Source organism: Stigmatopora nigra, chromosome 8, assembly GCF_051989575.1.
Source record: "Stigmatopora nigra isolate UIUO_SnigA chromosome 8, RoL_Snig_1.1, whole genome shotgun sequence".
Lineage (NCBI taxonomy): Eukaryota > Metazoa > Chordata > Actinopteri > Syngnathiformes > Syngnathidae > Stigmatopora > Stigmatopora nigra.
In genome coordinates, this window is record NC_135515.1 from 3,571,179 (window position 1) to 3,591,869 (window position 20,691).

The following is a 20,691-nucleotide window of genomic DNA, read 5'->3' on the forward strand; positions in this document are numbered from 1 at the left end:
AGCCTCCATGTTTGGAATGTTAATGCAAGCATCCCTTTGCTCTTCCTCACGCATTCTCTCTCGGAACGTGTCAGCAGAAAGATTCCGTGCACGGGTCACGGCTAATTTTCTCTGGCCAGTTAAAAGCCAGCGTATCGGCTGACTTGTGTTCCAAGCAGACACTTTTCAATTGGAGGATTTAGAGAGATGGGTGGGGGGGGTTCGGATTATTATGGTTGCCCCACAAGTCCATCTTCCCCCTTTGCTAAGCTGCCGTGTCGACACACAAGAGCAAGACATTTGTATTCTATGTCGGAAGTACAGTAAGGGAATGCCGGCGTTTCCGGATGACTCATCAGGTGTGCTGTGTAATATTTGCTGAAGCCTGAGGTTTTGAAAGATGAGCTTTTCTGCATGTACTCACTCCACTTTTTCGAGTTACTAAAGCAGTTCTAAAGTGCTCCGATTATTGGAATGCACATTATCGTATTTTCAGGACTATAAGGCGCACCACATTATACGGTGCACCCTCAATGAATGACACATTTTAATTTTTTTCCATGTATAAAGCACACTGGATTGTAAGGTGCCTTGTCTATTTTGGAGAAAATTTAAGACTTTTAAGTGCGCCAAATAGTGGTGAAAATACGGTATTTTGGAGTCAGCCATCAAGCAACACTACTTGATTCCAAAATGGTCAAATAGTCATTCATTGGAATTGGAATAACTATTGCTAATCATTCCATGAAATGGAAACTGCTAGATCAGGCGATAGGAGACCAATCTGTTTGAATTTTCCATGTATGGATGCCAGTGAGTAAAGAACTGTTAACGTAAGAACATAATTTACTATTCTGTTCTTACGTTATCAGTTAACTTCTCCAGAAACTTAAATACCGTATTTTCACGACTATAAGGCGCTCTTAAAAGTCTTAAATTTCCTCCAAAAAAGACAGGGCGCCTTATAATCCAGTGCGCCTTATATATGGAAAAAAATATATAGTGTGTCATTCATTGCGGGTGCGCCTTATAATGCGGTGCGTCTTATAATGCGGTGCGCCTTATAGTCGTGAAAATACGCATAAACCTCTCAAAGACAAAATCAGATGTTGGCAAAACTATCATATAAAGACAAAAATATTTGACAAAACCTCCATCAATTGTCAACAGATAAAAAACAATTTGTTAAATTAACACCTATTTAATTATGAATTCACACCACCACTATCATCCCTTCTACGATCTACTTTTTTTTTACTCCCTATCTATTTCATATCTATTTTTATCTAGTTTTCTCTTGCCTTCACCTGCTCATTAACCCAATTCAAAGTGGCCCATTTGAAGCTAATAAACAACGGTGCGGAAATCATCGCGACTTAATGACCCATTGGTGACAACAGCACAACGCAATTAGCTACTAGCGACACAATGTTGAAGTCGCATCAAGCTTTGTCGTTTTAATGACCTGTTCCACTGCACGAATTCGACGCCATAAAAGTGGAAAAATAAAGTTAGTTTGCAAGATAAATACAAATAAAAAAGGCAATGACATTGTCGTTTTTATCTTTATATTGCATACCTTTTTATCAGAAAAGTATAAATGCATGGAGTTAAAGCAAGGCCATAAGTATTATAATGTAAAAAAGAAAGAAATAATATTTTTTAAACTGAAAGTTAATTTTATTTCGATAAAAAAACCTTGTTTTTTCAGTTTAAAAATCTATTTTTCAGATTAAATTGTTTTCTTTTCATCTAGTGGTGCTGAAGCCACGCCCCCCACACCAAAACAAGGCCATTTTTTTGCAACAAACAACCAGAAAAAAATTGAAAATGAAATAAACTTGAGAGCAAAAGAAGAACCTTAAGATTCCAATTTGAAGGAAAAAATGACAATACTTTTAGCCTCAAAGCCCAACATAATTTACGTCAATTATCCTGCAAAAAACCTTGACATGAAGGTGACATTAATCCACAATTTATCAATAACAAATCTACCAATCATTCTCATTACCGTCACTTGCTTTAAATTAGAAAGAGACAAAATATCAACATCAATCATTTACAACGCGGCACAATCTCCTTCATGGATACTCTTTATTCACATTTTAACACCTTTGCGTCAATCACTCAACATTAAACGAATATGAATTATAATTAGAGTGCACGCAACGTTATCGGGGATTGCATTTTGGACTGTAGCGGAAAAAATAGCGACTACCCCAATAAAATCCTTTTGTCACAACTGAGAGAACAAATTCATTTCAATTAAAGGAGCTGGTCTGAAATATTGCTTGCCAACATGACAGATAACACGCATACCCGCTTACACAAGTACACACATTGAAAGGCCATTTTATGAAGTATAATCACGGATATTCACATATTATCCGAGTTTAATATGAGGTCACGTCAACACTGAATAAAGTATAATATGGGTTACATCAAATACTTGGAAAAGAAGGAGGTAAAGATGAAAATATTTTTTTATGTGTATGTATGAAAACTCTAATAAGTATTTGGTCATTGCTTGGTGTATTTTATCTGGAGCATGACCCTCACATTGAACAAAAGATTATTGTACTGTTGTGAATATATGAATTATTCATAACATAGAAGCTAGTGAGTATATTCAGTCTGGCTTCAGTACGTATTAAAATTTTTTTTTTACACTGCATGTGTGGGTATATATAATAAATAAGTGTTGGCAGTATTCATGAGTTGTAAAGCTTGATATTTAACTCATTAGGTGCCAGTGGGAGTGCTGGTTATCAACTTAATTTGGCTTAAGAACAGTTTTTTCCCATATCCATCAGGACTCTAAACTTTCGGTAGCACGACACACGATCCCTTCTGTGTAATAACTTCGGGGTAAGGTAACATGGAAGACCTTGGGCTCTGATCTGCCTCCTACTGGCTGACTGAAGGTATGTGAGGAGACAGTAAGAGGTAAGTAATCTGCTCGGGGGGTGTTGTGATGTATTCATCATGGCTGAATGTCAACGAATCTGAAATTATCACTTATTTGGGCCTTTTGCCAGGAAAATGCACCTTATGGAGAAGCACTACCATTTTCGTCATACACAGCTGGGTATGATGACAATTAGGCTTTTGTTGAGTCAATGATAATGACAAAGACTATGTCCGATTATTGGGATTGGGCCCTCCCATTGGGATTGGGCCGTCCCAGTTTAAAATGCCATTTTACTCAATTGAATGGATTGGACACCACTGAGCACAACCCAGTAAAAGTGTGACCCACATGACGCCAAATGTGTTTCTCAATCTAGATGCCTGGTCTTTATGAGGTTATTATTATTATTTGGATCACTGAAAATGTCATTTGAAGGGATAATGCAGGTTAAAAACCAACAACAAAATAAAAGAAACCACCCTAGGGCTTGGATATCTTTCTTTCCTTCTATATAAGGGACTGAAGACCAAAACAAATAAAGGATGGTGGTCTCCCAAGAGATACCATCTTGACTTCATGATCCCATCACCTGAAAGTAAACAAACACGTTTTCCCAATCCTAACATGTCCACACTTATACTCTTGTTATTGTTACCAAACTGTTTCTTTTTCATGGAATGTTTAAGCATCGCCATTCCTTTCTCTCTCAATGACATTTTTTCAATTCTCAACTCATTCCCTACCATCAATCTAGTGAATGGTCGCCACCAAACTCAAAGGAACTGTACTATCTATCGCCGTGAAACTCCATTTTAACAACTTACCGTATTTTCACGACTATAAGGCGCACTTACAAGTCTTAAATTTTCTCCAAAATAAACAGTGCGCCTTATAATCCAGTGCGCCTTATATATGGAAAAAACATAACCAAAAACGAAAAACCACCACTGTCGGATATTAAAAAAACACAAACGCCTGAACATAAACAATACTGTTAAATATGCAGATGCCATCTTAGTTTACAACATCTTCCATCATATAGCTCCTCCCCCGCTGCAAGATTTTATACAAAAAAATCCAAAACATCAAAAATGGCTGGCTCTAGAGGTGACTGTGCTTCATACTTGGAGGTCAATATCAATTAACGTATTTTCACGACTATAAGGCGCACTTAAAAGTCTTAAATTTTCTCCAAAATAGACAGTGCGCCTTATAATCCAGTGCGCCTTATATATGGAAAAAATGTCATTCATTGAGGGTGCGCCTTATAATCCGGTGCACCTTATAGTCGTGAAAATACAGTATTTTGTCACGATCAGTCGCTCCAGATGTTTTTTGTCGGATATGCGTTAACAGCTCATGAAAAAAGACAAAACATAATAACGACATGACATCATCAAATCCACCAAAATGTGAAAATGTGGCTTTTTTAGGACAGCTTTCATCCAGACTAGGGCTGTATAAACAAATAATAAAGGCAGTTTAAACAGGCTATGTGCTGCTTGACTGGAAGGTAAAGCTCCCCGACGCGCCTCTAACGTGCACTCGACTATGATTTATGGGATGCCGGAGGTACTAGGAAAAAAAAAAGCACTCGTGCTCACCAAATTTGGCGAAAGAAGACAATTGGCGGTGACAAAACGTAAACTTTAGAGGTGAAGAGGAAGAAAACATGATTGAAGAATAAGCAGCAGAGTGCTCAAGTGTGGCAAAATACATGAAAGCTACAAAAAAGTGTAATCAAATCCAATCAAAATGGCTCCTTTCCTACTAATGGGACAAAGGAGGAAGAAATAGAATTTGACATGGCAGAAAATAAACAAGCTGAAGAACACTTTGAAGACAACTTAAATAAAGTGTTAGGGTAAGCAAAGTATCTTTGTGGAAGAAGAATGAATCTTGTGTTTTTTTGCAAATAAGAAACCATTTGGAGCGAAAATAAAACAAGAAGATGAAGTAGGTTTCTTATTCGATAAATATGTTTAGTCCATTTTTTTCAAAAGCGCCTCTAATGGGCCGAAAAAGCAAGCTGAAGCCCTACTTGCCTTCGGGTAAATGCAATTGCGTTGATTTTTGGGAGACGAAAAGGACTAAACAAGATCGCAAACAAGGTCAAATAGAGAAGAGTCTCATTGCTTGTTAAATTGCAAGCAGACTGCTATCTATTTTTAAGGTTTACTGACTTGATTTGAGTAAAAAATGCAGTCAGAACGAAGGGTTGAACTAAATTCACTTGTTAAATCTCCTTAAAACTGGGATTTTTTTTGGGAGAATCACAATTCAAATGTATTTTGTTGTAGATATTTAATTTACAATACATTTTATTGACTATATTTTATTATTACTTTAAATCTCCCACCCAAATATAGTTTAATTTCTATTTAAGGTATATTTCGATTTTTTTGTTGAAAAGAACTAGTCTAAAAGCCCTGAATATTCAATTTTTGTAGATTAAAACAATGTTTATTTTAGCGTTTTTTAAAATATATTTTTAGATTTTACTAAATGATTTTTGAACCAAAAACACAGAAAAAATTGAATAAAAAATGACAATTATTAATTTAAAAGGGGGAACATCAGGAAATGTAATATACATCTATACTCTTCATTTGAATTTCATCCTAAAACAGAAAGTCGGCAATTATAATTTACTATCCCGGGCCACACAAAATGATGCGACGGGCCAGATTTGGCCCACGGGCCGCCACTTTGACACCTGTGCTTTAGCGACTATCTTGCAAATTTAGCTACATTTTGGCATGAATAATCTGGATAAACATGCCTATTTAAGAATGTATTTCATAAAGTTGGATTTTTGGAGGTGGGGCTACACAAAAAGCACTTTTTTAGACAATTCATTTCTGAAAACCTTTTCAGGCCCAGAAAACTGCACTAAAAGTCAAATGGGAATGCCACAAATTAAGATATTTTAAAGACAAAGTACCCCTAAGTACTATTTCTTTAGCATTTTTCCCAGTGTAACATTCAAAGAGACGCTGGGCTCGTAAAGTGTGACTGTGGTGTTTGCAATGGCAAACGCTCTTGTTCGCTCTGCTCATTCTCCGGCGCCATTGCGACGCCGCTCATGTCACGCTGATAAAAAAAAAAGGCACGCATATGCGCACATCCATCTTAGCATAAAATGAAGAGGATGAAGGAAAGCTCTTCACACAGCTGCTTTTTCTCTGGCTGTCTTTCGGACTCGTCAAAAACACAAAGCCACAAAGTACAATTTAAAAACTATTACAGTCACTCTCTACTCAATGAATAACTTTTTTTAGGGGGGGTTGATTTTCTTGACATGCCTGAAAACTTACCAATTTTTGCAATTTGTGGATTTTATGTCTTTTTTTTTTGGGTCCAGGGAAAAAAATATTTCCTCGTCATAATCCTAACATCAACTATAAATGGCTACCATGTGTAGCTTTAACCATTTAAAGGACATTTATTTAAAAAGTATGAATTTTGGAAAATTAGGAAATATATTTTGAGTGTTTTTGGGGGCCATAATTATAGTTTGCAAAGATGATTTTGCTTGAATTGCAGATAATTATGAAAATATTATTCAAAAGGGCCTGCACAAGAAGTTTAATTCCAACCTATAATGCACTTTTCGGTTTTTAGAGTATTTGTCAAAATGCAATTTAATTTATACTTAATAATAGTAATAATAACAAATGATACTGAGGTTATATTCCTATTAATGCTCAATAAAGACTACTAGAGAATTATAAAGAAGACAAAATGTCATGTTAAGACAACAAATTCACTCAAATCTTTAGCCGGAAAAGTTTAACAATAAATTATAGTCTTACCAGACCTAAATCTCATTTAACCAAGATCATGTCAAACTTAAAATTTCATTTATTTGCTGCCATTGACGACTTCAAGAAGTGGCAGTTATAATTTTCTATTCACGGCAGGAAATTAGTTACCACTACTTAAAAAAATATATTTCAAATCTCATTCTTTCCAACAAGTGGAAAAAACTGCCAAAAACACCCACAAAAATGTAACATGACTCCACAATTCTCGTACAATAAAGAAAAATGTATTTTTTTTGCAGGATAAAGATGTGGTCTTGTGTAGGAATGTACATTTATCATGCATATCTTCTTGCCCAAAGGGGGTGGTTCGAGGGGGATTTTGAGGAGGGGGCATGGCCTAACAAAAACCAGACCTGCCGTCTGATGTTCACTCCAGTTTGCTTTTAAGACTAAAAAGGTAGCGACACAAATCTGCCAAATACCTGGTAGCAAATAACGGGTAACTTTTGTGATTTTGCGTGCATACCAGACGAGTCGTCGCCCAGTTAAGCACGACCCCTCCCATTATGAAGCCGCCCCCCCCCCCACCCTTTCACTATAAGAGACGTTCAAAGGCTTTGCACAGAGCGACTGACTTCCAGTACTAAATACCGCCGCAGAATTTCAAGACTCGGCTGCGGTCTTTCGAAAAATGATCTGCGGTGGGAAAATTGAGAGAGGAGAGAGTACAGGGGTTGGGGGGGGGAGTTTGGGGGGGGGGGGGGGGCTTTCCAAGAAATATAAAATTGAGCAAGTCATTTGCAGTTGAAAAACAAAAAAAAAGTCAGTGCGGGATTACTGTAAAAACATAAAGTTTCCTACCTGGAGTGTAAAAACAAAAGCAGCCAATGAGAAAAAGTTTTGGGAGTTATTACACAGACATTTGCCAATTTTGATCAAATCTCTTACAGTTTGATTTGACAAAAGGTTTACGATCGATCCAGATTAATCTAATGTTGTACACTGTATTGATTACATAAATGGGTTTTAAAAATTCAATGCAGTGATGTATCGGGATATTATATTGTATGATTCTCGTATTGATTCAAAATTTGTTTGAATTGATTTTTACTTGTGCGTTTTTGGTGGAAAAACAGTGTGTGGCTGCACTACTACTCCCATCCACTAGTAGGCAGCAGTTAGCCGTCATACACATCGTTTTACATTTACAATCCCAATTTAAAGGTTTGGACTAAAGCTTGTTAGCAGTAGAAAAGTTCTGCACTAAAAACTGAAAATTATACTATCAAGATTAAAGGTTATTTAAACAAAACATGTTTACTGCAAAATGAGGTTTCATAAATACATATTTTAGATCAATTTTGATCTGTTTTTTTTCAAAAGTGAGATCATAAATCCCAATCATCATCTTATCGGGACGAAACAATCGAAACATGATACGAATCATATAAGATATGAAGCAATACACACCCCTATGGTGACGTCTACAAATGTGGAATTCAAACTACAATAAGATCAGTTGTTGTTGGGCCTATCTGTCAATCATAATAAAAACATACAAGGAGCGCCCAAAGTTATTTTTTGTGTGTTGGAAGAGTCAACGTTAATATTTTTGCGGGAGAGGCAATTGGACTAAAGGTCGCCTTCATTACTGGGATTTCAGAATAAGCCACCATTGTGTGTGTGAGTCATTTCTACAGCTGCGTTCGTGTGTTAAACATGCATCGGAGCAAAGAGTGTTATCATTTTTCCTGCCAAAACCCAGACCGTTTTAGAACAGGGCAAACTTCCATCTTTTTTCTTCTTTTTCTAGTAAACGTGATGAAAAAACGGGGGGAAATATGAAAGAAAGATTAGGACCACTTGGGTGTTATCTGTCATGTTAAGAGACATGTTGAGTAGCCAAAGATTAGAATAATATTACTCGAGTAAACATTTACTCAAGTATAAGTGAAAAGCAAACAGAATACTTGAGTAAAATTGCATATTTTTATCTCTGCATAAATTATTATAATTATGTTGTACTATTACCTATTGCATGACTACATAAAGCCAAAATAAATAACACAAAAATCATCGAATTAGGATGCCATGAAATGAAATCGATCTATTTACAGTTTTCTGTGGTCTACTGGTGCAAAATAAAAACATTAAAAAACAGTTTAAATCTGCGTTTTTGGGAAATGTTGACAGCATTGCTCAGTATGGAATACTTGTGTTTTTTTGGCGCTTTAAAGATGTCATGTGATTGTGGATCATAACAACAATCATCCTTGTTTGGGCTCGTATTTTTTGAAGGACAGCTAAAAGGTAGTATCAAGGTCAGTACATGTTTGCTTTGGCTTCCTTGTCTGCGTATGTTATTACAAGGCAGGCGGAGAAGAATAATGAAGGATATTTTTACTGGATGGTAATAACATGCTTTTTAATGTTCTTTTCTTCTATTCCTTTAACCACAAGCGAGTGATTTCTAAAACTAATAAACAGAGCAGAGAGAAGACAAATCCATTTTGCTTTGCTTTTATGTATTCGACGGAGGGAACGATTAGAATTGCTTGTGCGGCGGCGCCTATGCGCTTTCCTCACAAATCGTGGAACAAAAGAATATTCATGATGTGTGTACGGCAGCTCCTCATTTTTTTTATCCAATATTTAATACCAATACAATGCTTTCAAATGTGTAGGAAGCTATAGCAGCCAATGAATTGGCAGAGAAATGCCCCAAAACGAATGGCAATTGACACAAATTCAACAGGTAGTAATCTTGAAATGGCCCGAAATCAACAGCAAACAGCACCAAAATGCCTAAAGAAACATGAATAAATGATTCAAAATGTACAGGAATTATACAGAAGTGATCAAACAAAAGGCCTAGCGGACGAAAAAATTCTCAGCCAAAAAAATAGCACACAAATTGCCACAACACGAACGCCAAAGCATGGAGCAAAAACCCACAACATAAACTGCAAATGTCACAACATAAACCCAAATCGCCACAACAAAAACCCATTTTCACATAGCCCGAATGCTGCAATTTATCCCTCTTTTACCTTTTTAGATTTTTCTCAATTAAATTTTACAGAATTTCACCAAAACGAGTCCTTCTAAAATAGTAAACTCAGTCCCTACTGCGACTCAGATCAACATTCCTCTTACCATACTACAAAAAACTGCAGTTAAACACAAAACCCGAGACCAAACAGTGCACTGAACATTAAAAAAAAAACCTTAACATGTATTAAAAGTCTAAAAGATAATATAGTACTTGGCTTCAATCTAACTACAGTGGCAGATGAACAAAAACTGCTGTTTACGGTGCCTAAAAAAAAAAAAAATCATACCCGCAAGCAGCAATAATCCAAATAAATTCAGCGTGACTTCCCGACATTACACCCCAATCGCTCTTATGTTTTTTACAGTGAGTTTGAAGATAGTCCAGATCGTCCAAGCATCTGGCCACCAATGAACGAACGCATGCATGCAATCGTCGGGACGGTAAGCTCCACTGCAAGCCAACAAAGAGCCACATGGGAACACTTTGGAGGGCGCTTTAGCAAACGTGTCTCCAAAGTGCTCCTGCCATTCCCGCATGATTAGCCATCATAAGCCATCCTTCATGTATTATGATTGATGCTGGACCATGTTTAATCAATGCTTTAAAGACAAAGCAGATGAGTAACAGTGTATTCTCTGCCATGCATTTGGGCTTAACTTCATAGCGTTTTTCCTATATGACTCGTAATGGGAGGGCTAAAGTGCTTTTACACAGAAACATTGGCTGCTGTTGATGTCTAAATCTAAACAAAATGATCCAAAAATCAACAGCAAGTTATCAGATTTGCCACCAAATTGTAAAAATGCACCATGAAAGAAGTCCAAAGTCAACAGAAAATGTCTCAACAACAACAAAAGGCACTGACCTTGAACTCCAAGGCAGCAAAAATTGACCCGGAACAAAAAATTACCAGTATTTTCTGGCAAATCAAAATCAAGTAATCTGGAATAGCCCTAAAATTGAAAGGAATTGACCCAAAAACAATAAGAGTTGACCTGGAACTGCTCCAAAGTCAACCAAAATTGACCCAAAAACAATAAGAATTGACCTGAAACTGCTCCAAAGTCAACCAAAATTGACCCAAAAACAATAAGAATTGACCTGAAACTGCCCCAAAGTCAACCAAAAAAGACCCAAAAACTGAACTAACCTGATTAGGCTAGTGGATTGGTCGCCTATCGCCATCAATGTCAGTCACACAAACCCACCGACAACATTTTCTGTACTTGAGAACTCTGCATGTCGCACAATTGCCATTCAAAATATGAAATTGTCCCCCCTAAGTGCATTGCCAGAACACAACAGTCAATTTGCAGCAATTTGTAAACCATTCAAAAATTCATGGCTGACAGGTGCAAAGCTTTTTTTTTTAAAGGAAATTTGACAGTTTCTATTTCATTAGCTAGTCAAGTCTAAAGCGTATATAAGAAAGTCTGGTTTCACCTGCTGTCTGAATGTCGTTAAATGAAAATGGCAAACAACCTGTTCTGTTGATGAATGCTTTTCACGTGAAGATAATGAAATAGGATCACCAAATTGCTATGACAATAACGTGTCGTAACTGCCTTTGTTTGTATGGTCCAAAGGGAAATAAACACAAATAAACACCTATTCTAGATATGCACATTTCACAACTGGTTGGAAGGCATAGTATACACAATACAGTAATGATGGAGATTCATCTAATTCACCACACTGAGTGAGAATGACAGAGAAACATTTACATGCTGCTACTAACTGTTTTTATGGTCTGGATTTTTGGCAGTTACCCAGAATGCAAGCTCATGTAAACACTATCAAAACCCAACTGCTACTTTTCAAACCCAAAATTTCTGACAACGTAAATAGCTAGAGATAACTCTTTAGACAAGAAAATTCATTTGTGTCCTGGATATTTGGAGTGGATGAAGTATTTTTTTCATATACAATGGTACCTCTACTTATAAAATGAATTGGTTCTAGAAGTGGGTTTATAGGTTATATTATTCATCTAAATAAATAGCATTTTTACATTGAATTAGCAACAACATCTTTAATATTATTATTCCCAAAACCCTTGTACATGTAAATGAATATATGAAAAAAAAAATAGAATAAAATAACTTATTAAGCCATTAAAGTGAATAAAAAATGTGAATATTTTTTCCAATGGCGTAGAATTGCGAGTGGCAGCTGGTAAACACAACGTGACAACTTAAAATTATGTTAAGCACACTCGGAAAAATTAAAATTTGCACAATTTTTTTTGGATAGAATGCAAGACCATCAAAATCCAGGTCCAATTAAATGTCATATTCAGCTAAGTATTAGTCTTATTAGTCTTTAAAAAATGTCCTACCTTTCTCCAACAAAGACCCTTTAAATACTCACCTTTGTGCAATGTGCATGCGAGTGTGTCTTGTAATTAAACTTTAGAAGGGACAGGACACAAGGGGAGGAGGAGCAAATAGAGTGCAAGTTTAATTTAGTCGTACCCTAGTGAAAAATGGGCTCGTTTTCTTGTCTTTATTTCTTTATCGCCGCACTGAACATAGCTCGTTTATTCTTCAGGCCTCGATTGGACCTCGAGAGGGAAGAGGGCAAAACAGGTGGCAAAAAAAATGTCATTGACATTGAAGGTGAGAGAGATACTTTCTTGTTGAATTGGGAAAGTGGCCAGCCAATAGGAGAAATGTTAATAAAGTCAAAAAAATACAATTTACACTGCAATGCGACTTATAGTCTGAAAAAAATGTTATTTGTATGAATTATCTTTCCTTTTTGTATATTATTTGTTCAAAATTAATTAAATATATTTATTCGGAATTTTTAGACTTAAGAAATATGATTATTTTTGTAATAACATAAAGAATAAATCAGTGAAATGAATAAAAAACATAAATAAATGAAAAATAAAGTTCAAAAAATGGATTATTTGGAATTTCAAAGTATTTAAATAAGGGTTAAATACTCTGGTTTTCATATTTTATTCATGTAATTTCAAAAATAATCATTTTTTGGTGCAGTTAGGAAAAAAGAAACACCTTATCTCGAGGTCATTCTCAACAGGGTCAATGACCTCTCTTGTATGAAAAGAAGCCGTCCGGTGTTTTCAAGGAAAACCTGCGCCTTATGTTAGGCTTTCGCCAGTTTACTCTTTTGTTCAATTGTATTAACGAAAAAAAAGAAAAACACTTTGCTGAGAGTAATAAGAATTTGGATTAAAATTAAAAAATAAAACTGAATGCGTGAAAATAGGAAACTATATCATTATATGTCCTTAAATATTTAAATAATGGCTAAATAACAACACAAATGAGCTATAGATACAATAATAATATACCAAATGAGTCATAGTTAATTCATTCATTTTCCCTTCTAGTTACAAGGGGGTGCTGGAGCCTATTTCAGCCCAACTATGGGGAGTAGATGGGACATCTTGGTTTCCAGCCAATAGCAGGGCCCAGTGGGAAGAACAACCGAGCTATAATAATAAATACATTGAAAATAAACTACTACTAATTAATAACTGCTCATGTCTGGCTGCAATTTGAACATTTTGATAAATGTAAAGAAATTCTGGCTGAAATATTCTGTATTGTTTAATATCTAAGTACTGTTGAATATCTAAGTCCTGTTTAACATCCAAGTACTGTTTAATATCTAAGTAGCGATTAATATCCAAGTACTGCTTGATATCTAAGTACTGTTTAATGTCTATAAGTAGTGTTTAATATCTAAGTACTGTTTAATATCTAAGTACTGTTTAATATCTAAGTACTGTTTAATATCTAAGTACTGTTTAATATCTAAGTACTGTTTAATATCTAAGTACCGTTTAATATCTAAGTACTGTTTAATATCTAAGTACATTTGACTGGCGACCAAAAAGGACCAAAAGACCGGCGACCAAACGTCCGGCCACGGCGATTGGCTAGCGACCAATCTATGGTGTCCGACATCTGGTGTCCCTAGTGAACTGGGATAGCCTCCAGACCCCCCGCGACACTTGTGAGGATAAGTGGTACAGAAAATATGAAAAATTATTTGTACATGTTACCATTAAGGGTGCAAATCACTGATTTTTTTGTAAAATTGTGGGTCTGACGTGAGGATATCGGACCAAACGTAACAAGGCCAGATAGACACGAACGGACAAAAGTAGCCACGCCGAATTTGTGTCAAAAAGAATAAGGAAAAAAAAGAGCAAGTTAATGTGATGTTAAAAAACGACGTGGGGACTCCAAATGAGAAATATGCCCATGTAATCCATTTTGAAATTGCAGCCAGTTGTTCAGCTCATGAATATAAAAGACATCTTTTCCCAGCGCGTAATTACACCGAGGCTTGGCTAACAGCGCTTCTTTCACTTTGTGCCTCGTGAGAAACATTTAGATAATCAAATCCCCAACATGCGCCTTTGTTGTGTGCGCGTGCACGCAAGGCACTTTCAAAAAGCTCATGGGTCGTCACGGCGACGGTGACGAGCTCCTTCGGAAAAACCGGGAGAAGAAGAAACCCACGCTCCAGACATCTGCTTCCATTTTTCGATGACAAAGAGAAGAAGAAATTCCAAAAGTGTGGTCACAGCAGCCCACCCCCCCTTTTTTTCTCCCCTGGCCTCGGGACGGCGAGCTTTTCGACGGTGGAAACCCGATCGCTGTTAAAACTTCCCATAAAAAGCCGGGAGCGTGGCCAGCGACGACTAAAAACAACAGACTAGTTTTTAAGGGGGGTTCTTTGGGAGTAAATGAGAAAAAAAGTGCATCAGAAAGTTTGAATCTCAAGTAAAAATGGAGGTTTTTGCTATTTGTTTGAATACTGAATCTCAGAGAGCGCCATTTTCCGTCAAATCACAACCGAGAGTCGTTAACGTTGACAGCAATTTGATTTCATGTGGGCCGGACCATTTTAGATTTAATATTTAGATTTTTTTTTTAATAAATGGATTAAAAGCCCTGAATATTCAGTTTTTTTATAGATCTAAAACAATGTTTATTTTAGCTTTTTTTATATAGATTTTTAGATTTTACAAAATTATTTTTGAACTAAAAATAGAAAAAATGGATTAAAAAATTACAATTATTGATTTAAAAGGGGGAAGATAGGGACATTTAATATACATCTATGCTCTTCATTTGAATTTGATCCTAAAACAGAAAGTCTGTACTCATGATTAACTTTCCCGGGCCACAAAAAATGATGCAACGGGCCAGATTTGGCCCCCGGGCCGCCACTTTGACACTATTTGAAATGGCCAATGACACCATTTATGTCCAATTGCTCAAGACTTCTGTTTTTTAAAGATCTGATGAAAGCTTGAGAACAGACTGTATTTTCGAGACAAACCCATCTATAAAAGTGACAGAAATGGCTTAATTGTGAAATGAGATCCTAATTATACTTCTTTTTGCAGCTGGCTGACGGAAAAAATAACAGATGACATACAGCTTCAACTACTCAAACTCCCTTTCAAAATAACTTTGTACAAGAAAGCTAAAACAAAATAATCATCAATTGTGTTGATGATGTCACAACCAGAAAAAGTGGGCGTTCCCTGACTGAGCCAAATATGTTTGAATTCATCCTCACAGCGTTTGACGGGGGTGCTTGAGACTACTCGACCAACTAGTCTGAATTGTTTACGAAAAATGGCCAACTTTACAATCAAGCACAGATGTCAAAGTGGCGGCCCGGGGGCCAAATCTGGCCCGCGGTGTCATTTTGTGTGGCCCGGGAAAGTAAATCATGAGTGCCGACTTTCTGTTTTAGGAACAAATTAAAATGATATATATAGATGTATATTATATTTCCTTATCGTCCCTCTTTTAAATAAATTATTGCAATATTTTAATAATTTTATTGTGTTTTTAGGTCAAAAATCATCTTGCAAAATCTAAAAATACATACAAATATTTTCTGTTTTCCACTTTAATATTAAACATAACAAAAAAGAGTTTCCTTTTGAATTGAAAACCAATTATTTTATAATATATATGATTTTCTCTTACTAAGAAAAAAACCCCAAATAATCTTTAAAAAAATGTAATCCAGTTTCATTAATCCATTTCTAAAAGAAACAACCCGAGTCTGACACCCTTGCATTCAACTATGCAGTAATTCAGTAGTAAAAGTGGGAAAAGCATCAGAAAATGTCCCAATGTTGGAAATAAGAACAAAGGCAGCAAAATAAGTTACTCCCAACCTCGACTCTTTGCCTTCCAACTTTTTTGTGGGCGAAGGAAGTGTAAGGTAGCAGCACGGGGACACGTGTGATCTATTAAACGGGCTAAGATTTCCAGTTCCAGCGGCCCTCTCGCCATCCGTCCTGGATAATTGCATCCTGAGAAGAGATTGCTTTCAGGGATGGCGTAATTGAGTGGCACGTGAGCCTAATCGTTTCTTTCCCTTTGCCAGTCCCCGGAGGCCGTCGGCGAGACGTCGACCCTTTATCTCCCAACCAGACGCGGCGCCCTTAATCAAAGTAAAGCGTCGGGGCCTCGGCGATGAACGGGCGATGAATAAGAAGCGACGCACGGCTTTTTCGGCGGCCCACTCCACGCCGATTGCTTTGTTTGTCAGTCCTGCCAAAAGCGACTCATCTAAATTAAGTCGAGCAGCGAATCGTGTCTCGAGAAGTTTCGTTTTCAGGAATACGGAAGGAAAAACTTGAAGGTTGGAGTAATTGTGTTTTAATGAAGTGATGGCAAGATGAAATATATTAGGGTTGACGAAAAATACATCTTTTTACCAAATTTGACTTTGTGTCCAATCAAAACAGGTGATTTGAGGAAAGATCATCAATCTTATAAGGGTGATGACTTTGAAAGAGAATAAGGGCGGGGCCAATCAGAACAAAGAGAAAGTGCGTCCTCTTATTATTTGCTACTTTTCATGTTTTTGTTAGACATTAAAATGTGCAAATTTGGTTGATTATCGTCTTAATAGGAAACATTACATTGTATGTCAACAATTTATCGATTTATGATTAAATATCTTAGATATTAGTAGTAGTTTTTGGGGCTTTTTGATAGAAAAATCAATCTAAAGTGCCACAATTAATTGATTTATATGTTACGACGCCGTTGAAGTAAGATTTTTGGGCTAAAAAATGGCCGCCCATGGCAGCGGATTTGATTAAAATGACAACATTTGGAAGGGCCGGTAAATGTGAGTCTTTGAAATTGTTGCCTTTGAGAGGATGTTTTATGTTTGTTTGTTATTTTTAATTACACGCCGCCACCGCTCTGATTACATATTTATTTCTATTTAATTTGCGTAAAAGTAAAAGGGATTAAGCGACGATTAAAAGGCACATAGACGAGAGCCAATGTTTGTTTAGATGAAAATGACGATGATGTTTGCGTTTGTTTTTAGTGGATTAAGATTATGTAAAGTTGTGTCGTGGGCTATTTGAATATGAATATTATTTATAAATTATATGAAACGGTGACATGGTATGACACCCTTGCAGAATTTCTCTATTAGTTAAAAAAAAAAAATTGTCAACATTTGAAGAAGTCACCAAATGTGTTGTCATTTTCTGACTATTGGTTTATAATTATAAACTCAATTAATATGAATTATTTTAGTGAACTATGTTTATTATTCAAGCCAAAGTAATTTATATTGGATAATAGATATTTGATTTAAAATTAAAACTATGATGAGTGTGTTGGAGTTTAATTCATTTTCTTACACTAGTGGAAAACACAAAATGACTTTTTTTGTTTGGACAACACTAAAATGGTGCTCGGACATTTGGTCGCCGGTCATTTGGTCCCTTTTGGTCGACGGTCTTTTGGTCGCCGGTCATTTGGTCGCCGGTCATTTGGTCCCTTTTGGTCGACGGTCTTTTGGTCGCCGGTCATTTGGTCGCCGGTCATTTGGTCACTGGTCTTTTGGTCCCTTTTGGTCGCTGGTCAAATGGTGACAGAGTTTAATTGTTGAAACCAGCTCTCAAAATTATATTCATGAGAGTTAAATATCTAAAAGAGAGAGAGTTTAATATCTAAGATAGAGTGAGTATAATATCTAAGTACTGTTTAATATCTAAGTACATTTGACCGGCGACCAAATGGCACCAAAAGACCGGCGACCAAACGTCCAAATTTCCAAATATCGACATCCATCTGTACACTGGTCAACAGCAGATTCTTAGTTGCACCCTGGGAGAGTGTGGTTACATGACGGGAGCCCCGCAGACACTTTACAACTGTGAAAAATGTTGGATTCTCACTCCGTCCGTCTCAGTGTTTGGCCTCGCCAGCCGCATAAACACTGCAGGTGGACATTTGAGTATTATCTATGGCTGGAGGCGGCGTTACATCATTCTTATTGGGTGGTCCACTTTATAGTCGGGGAATTGTCTTGATGAGTGCGTCGAATTGGCAAATGGTGACATGGAGGCCGCGTCGTAAACAAAAGTGGAGGACGTCTTTCTTCTTGGCATTTATGAGGAAAAATTGATTTTTTTCTTTTCTATTCTTCTTCCCTGTTCAGGAAGTGATGACTCTTTTTTAAACACGTCAACACTGAGCAAGTCGTGGCTTTATTCTGTCTGCTCTGTTATGGGCTATTTGGCTTTGAAGTACTTTTTGGTTGAAGTTGAGGGTTGGTAGCCCCAACCAATATGGCCACCAGATACGCACCAAGGCGTGAGTGAAAGAATATTCATTGCAATTTCCCAAATTGATGGTTGGCATCCAATCATGTGCTGTACGGTTTTTCGTCTGGGGATTTAAATGAGTTTATCACTAGTGAAACGTCCAATCGATTTGGAGTAAGATGGTGGCAGCAAAGTTAAAATAAATAAATAAATAAAAATAAAAACATTGGAAAAAAAACAACCTTCAATTGACAGACGATTTTTACGCTTTTTTTCATCATAAAAAGAAAATCTAAAATATAAAACATTGTCTTGTTTCTGCCTTACATTTTTAATTGAATATTTTTTTAAAGAAGTGCATTTATATTTTGGCTAAAATATTTAAAAGATCTTCATTGAAGAAAGTTTTATTTTTGTTTATCTCTTGCTACTTTTCATTTATTATTAGTAATTCATTTTTTAATTGAAATTAATTGTTTTCCTTATTTTTTTATATTTACAATTTCATTTATATCCCATTAGTCTTCATCTTTAACATTGATCTTTTTGTTATATATATTTTATTTAGGGTAAAAAAGCCACAAAAGTTAGCCATTTCGTTTCATTTATTTTTGAAACAAATTTGACTTCATTTCTTTTTGTGACGATTAACATACTCAACAAATCCATCCCTCAGCTGGATATTTTCTATAATCATTTTATCTTTTAGTATTCCCTAATAATTCATTTCGACCTGCCCTATTTCTCTCCTCAACAAAAAAAAACGTTCAAAATTCCATATCGCACAACACCCAAAATGTTGAACTATTGAACTCATTTAATGCTTAAAACAAATACAAGTTACTTCACTGGGTCATCACAATTTTGAACAAGTGATTTTTTTTTCCATTTTTTTGTAACACCCTCCGAAATATACATTCACGTTGCTGCACATAGACACTTTTTTTTTCTCTTGTACCCTTCCACCAATTATTAATATGCCAGAACAAAAACATGGACATTAAAGTGAACTGGCGCCGCCTAGTAGTGGTAAAACTGAGAAACACGAGTAGCCAAGGGACCGCAAATAGGGGGGCGGGACTTAAGGTGTAATCTCGAGGGTTTTTGCGGTCCCAATTAATTTGACACTTTAAACACAAGCAGAGCGGACCGAGGCGCTCGCCTTTATGTACACTATTTACAGCGCGATGAGTACAAAAAAGTAGGATGGAATGAAGTAGACTATTATTACAAAATGGTAAAAAAAATAAGAAGGGCTAACGACAACATAAACGACGTCAAGCGACATGTTAACGTTGTGCTTGGATAGCGTTTGTAATCTCTTTCAGTGAATTTTTGTGCTCACAAATGGGGTTAAGACGTTTTTTAAGGACTATAACACGAAAAAAATGGACATTGAGGGTTCTGATAGGCACTAAATGCACAGTGCGATCAGATGATATGACATATGAATGAGAAAAATATGGATTTCTGACCTTAACGAAGCAAATTTGTACTTGGCGAGCATTTAACAGGGGAAAAAAAGAATGACACCGCCCTCTGAACGCCCTCCGCTTTGTTACAATTCTAAAATCTTTGACATGCTCATCTAAAAAAACATAAAAAAACAATAAACCCAGCCAGATGCCTTTCCCGCTCTCCTATTTATATTTATATATTCATAAAGTTGTCATTTAAAAAGCACTAGCGATGTTTATGTGGCTGTCAACGTCAAAAGAAGACAAAAAGACACACGCAAAAACATGCATACAGTGGAGGAGATTATGACATGATGATCCTTTGCTGAATAATTAAAAATTAAAAATAAAAATGTCTATTTTATAGTCACGGACATTACATTTTTTTGGTAACAGACAGAACCTATTAGACTAGGAGTGTCCAAATTACAGTCCTCCGGCCATTTATGGACTCCACAAAGTTGTGCGTGGGACCATAACAAAAGTTGTAAACATTGTTAAGGACCTGAAGGCTATTGGAATCTCTGTCAACTTGAAAACATGATTGTCAGAAGAAGAAGAAGCGAGTACAGGCCTGCCTTTAAATTTCTAAACGCCTCGTCGAAAAGCTTGGGTGAAAGCACTGCGGTCAACCCAAAGCGAAACCAGTCATTTGGTATCGACCGCTGTCTTTAAAAGCAAAAGTAAAAAGCAAACACCATGCCGCCAGTCAAAAGCGGAAATGGATATATCCTACTTTTTGGGGGGTACTCAGAATTAACAGCCTATGAATTGTTATCGCCTGATTGGAAAGGTGATTGGACGTTTGGTGGCCGGTCTTTTGGTCGCTGGTCAAATGTACTTAGATATTAAACAGTACTTAGATATTAAACTCTCTCTCTTAGATATTAAACTCTCTCTCAGGTTTTAAACTCTCTCAGGTATTAAACTCTCTC

The 20,691-nt window shown here is 36.4% G+C and overlaps 1 protein-coding gene across 4 annotated transcripts in view; it reads right to left on the reverse strand.

Moving 5' to 3' along the window:
* Positions 1-20,691, reverse strand: part of nectin1b (nectin cell adhesion molecule 1b) — a 136,375-nt gene that overhangs the window by 36,246 nt on the left and 79,438 nt on the right. The gene's annotated exons all lie outside the window — the stretch shown is intronic.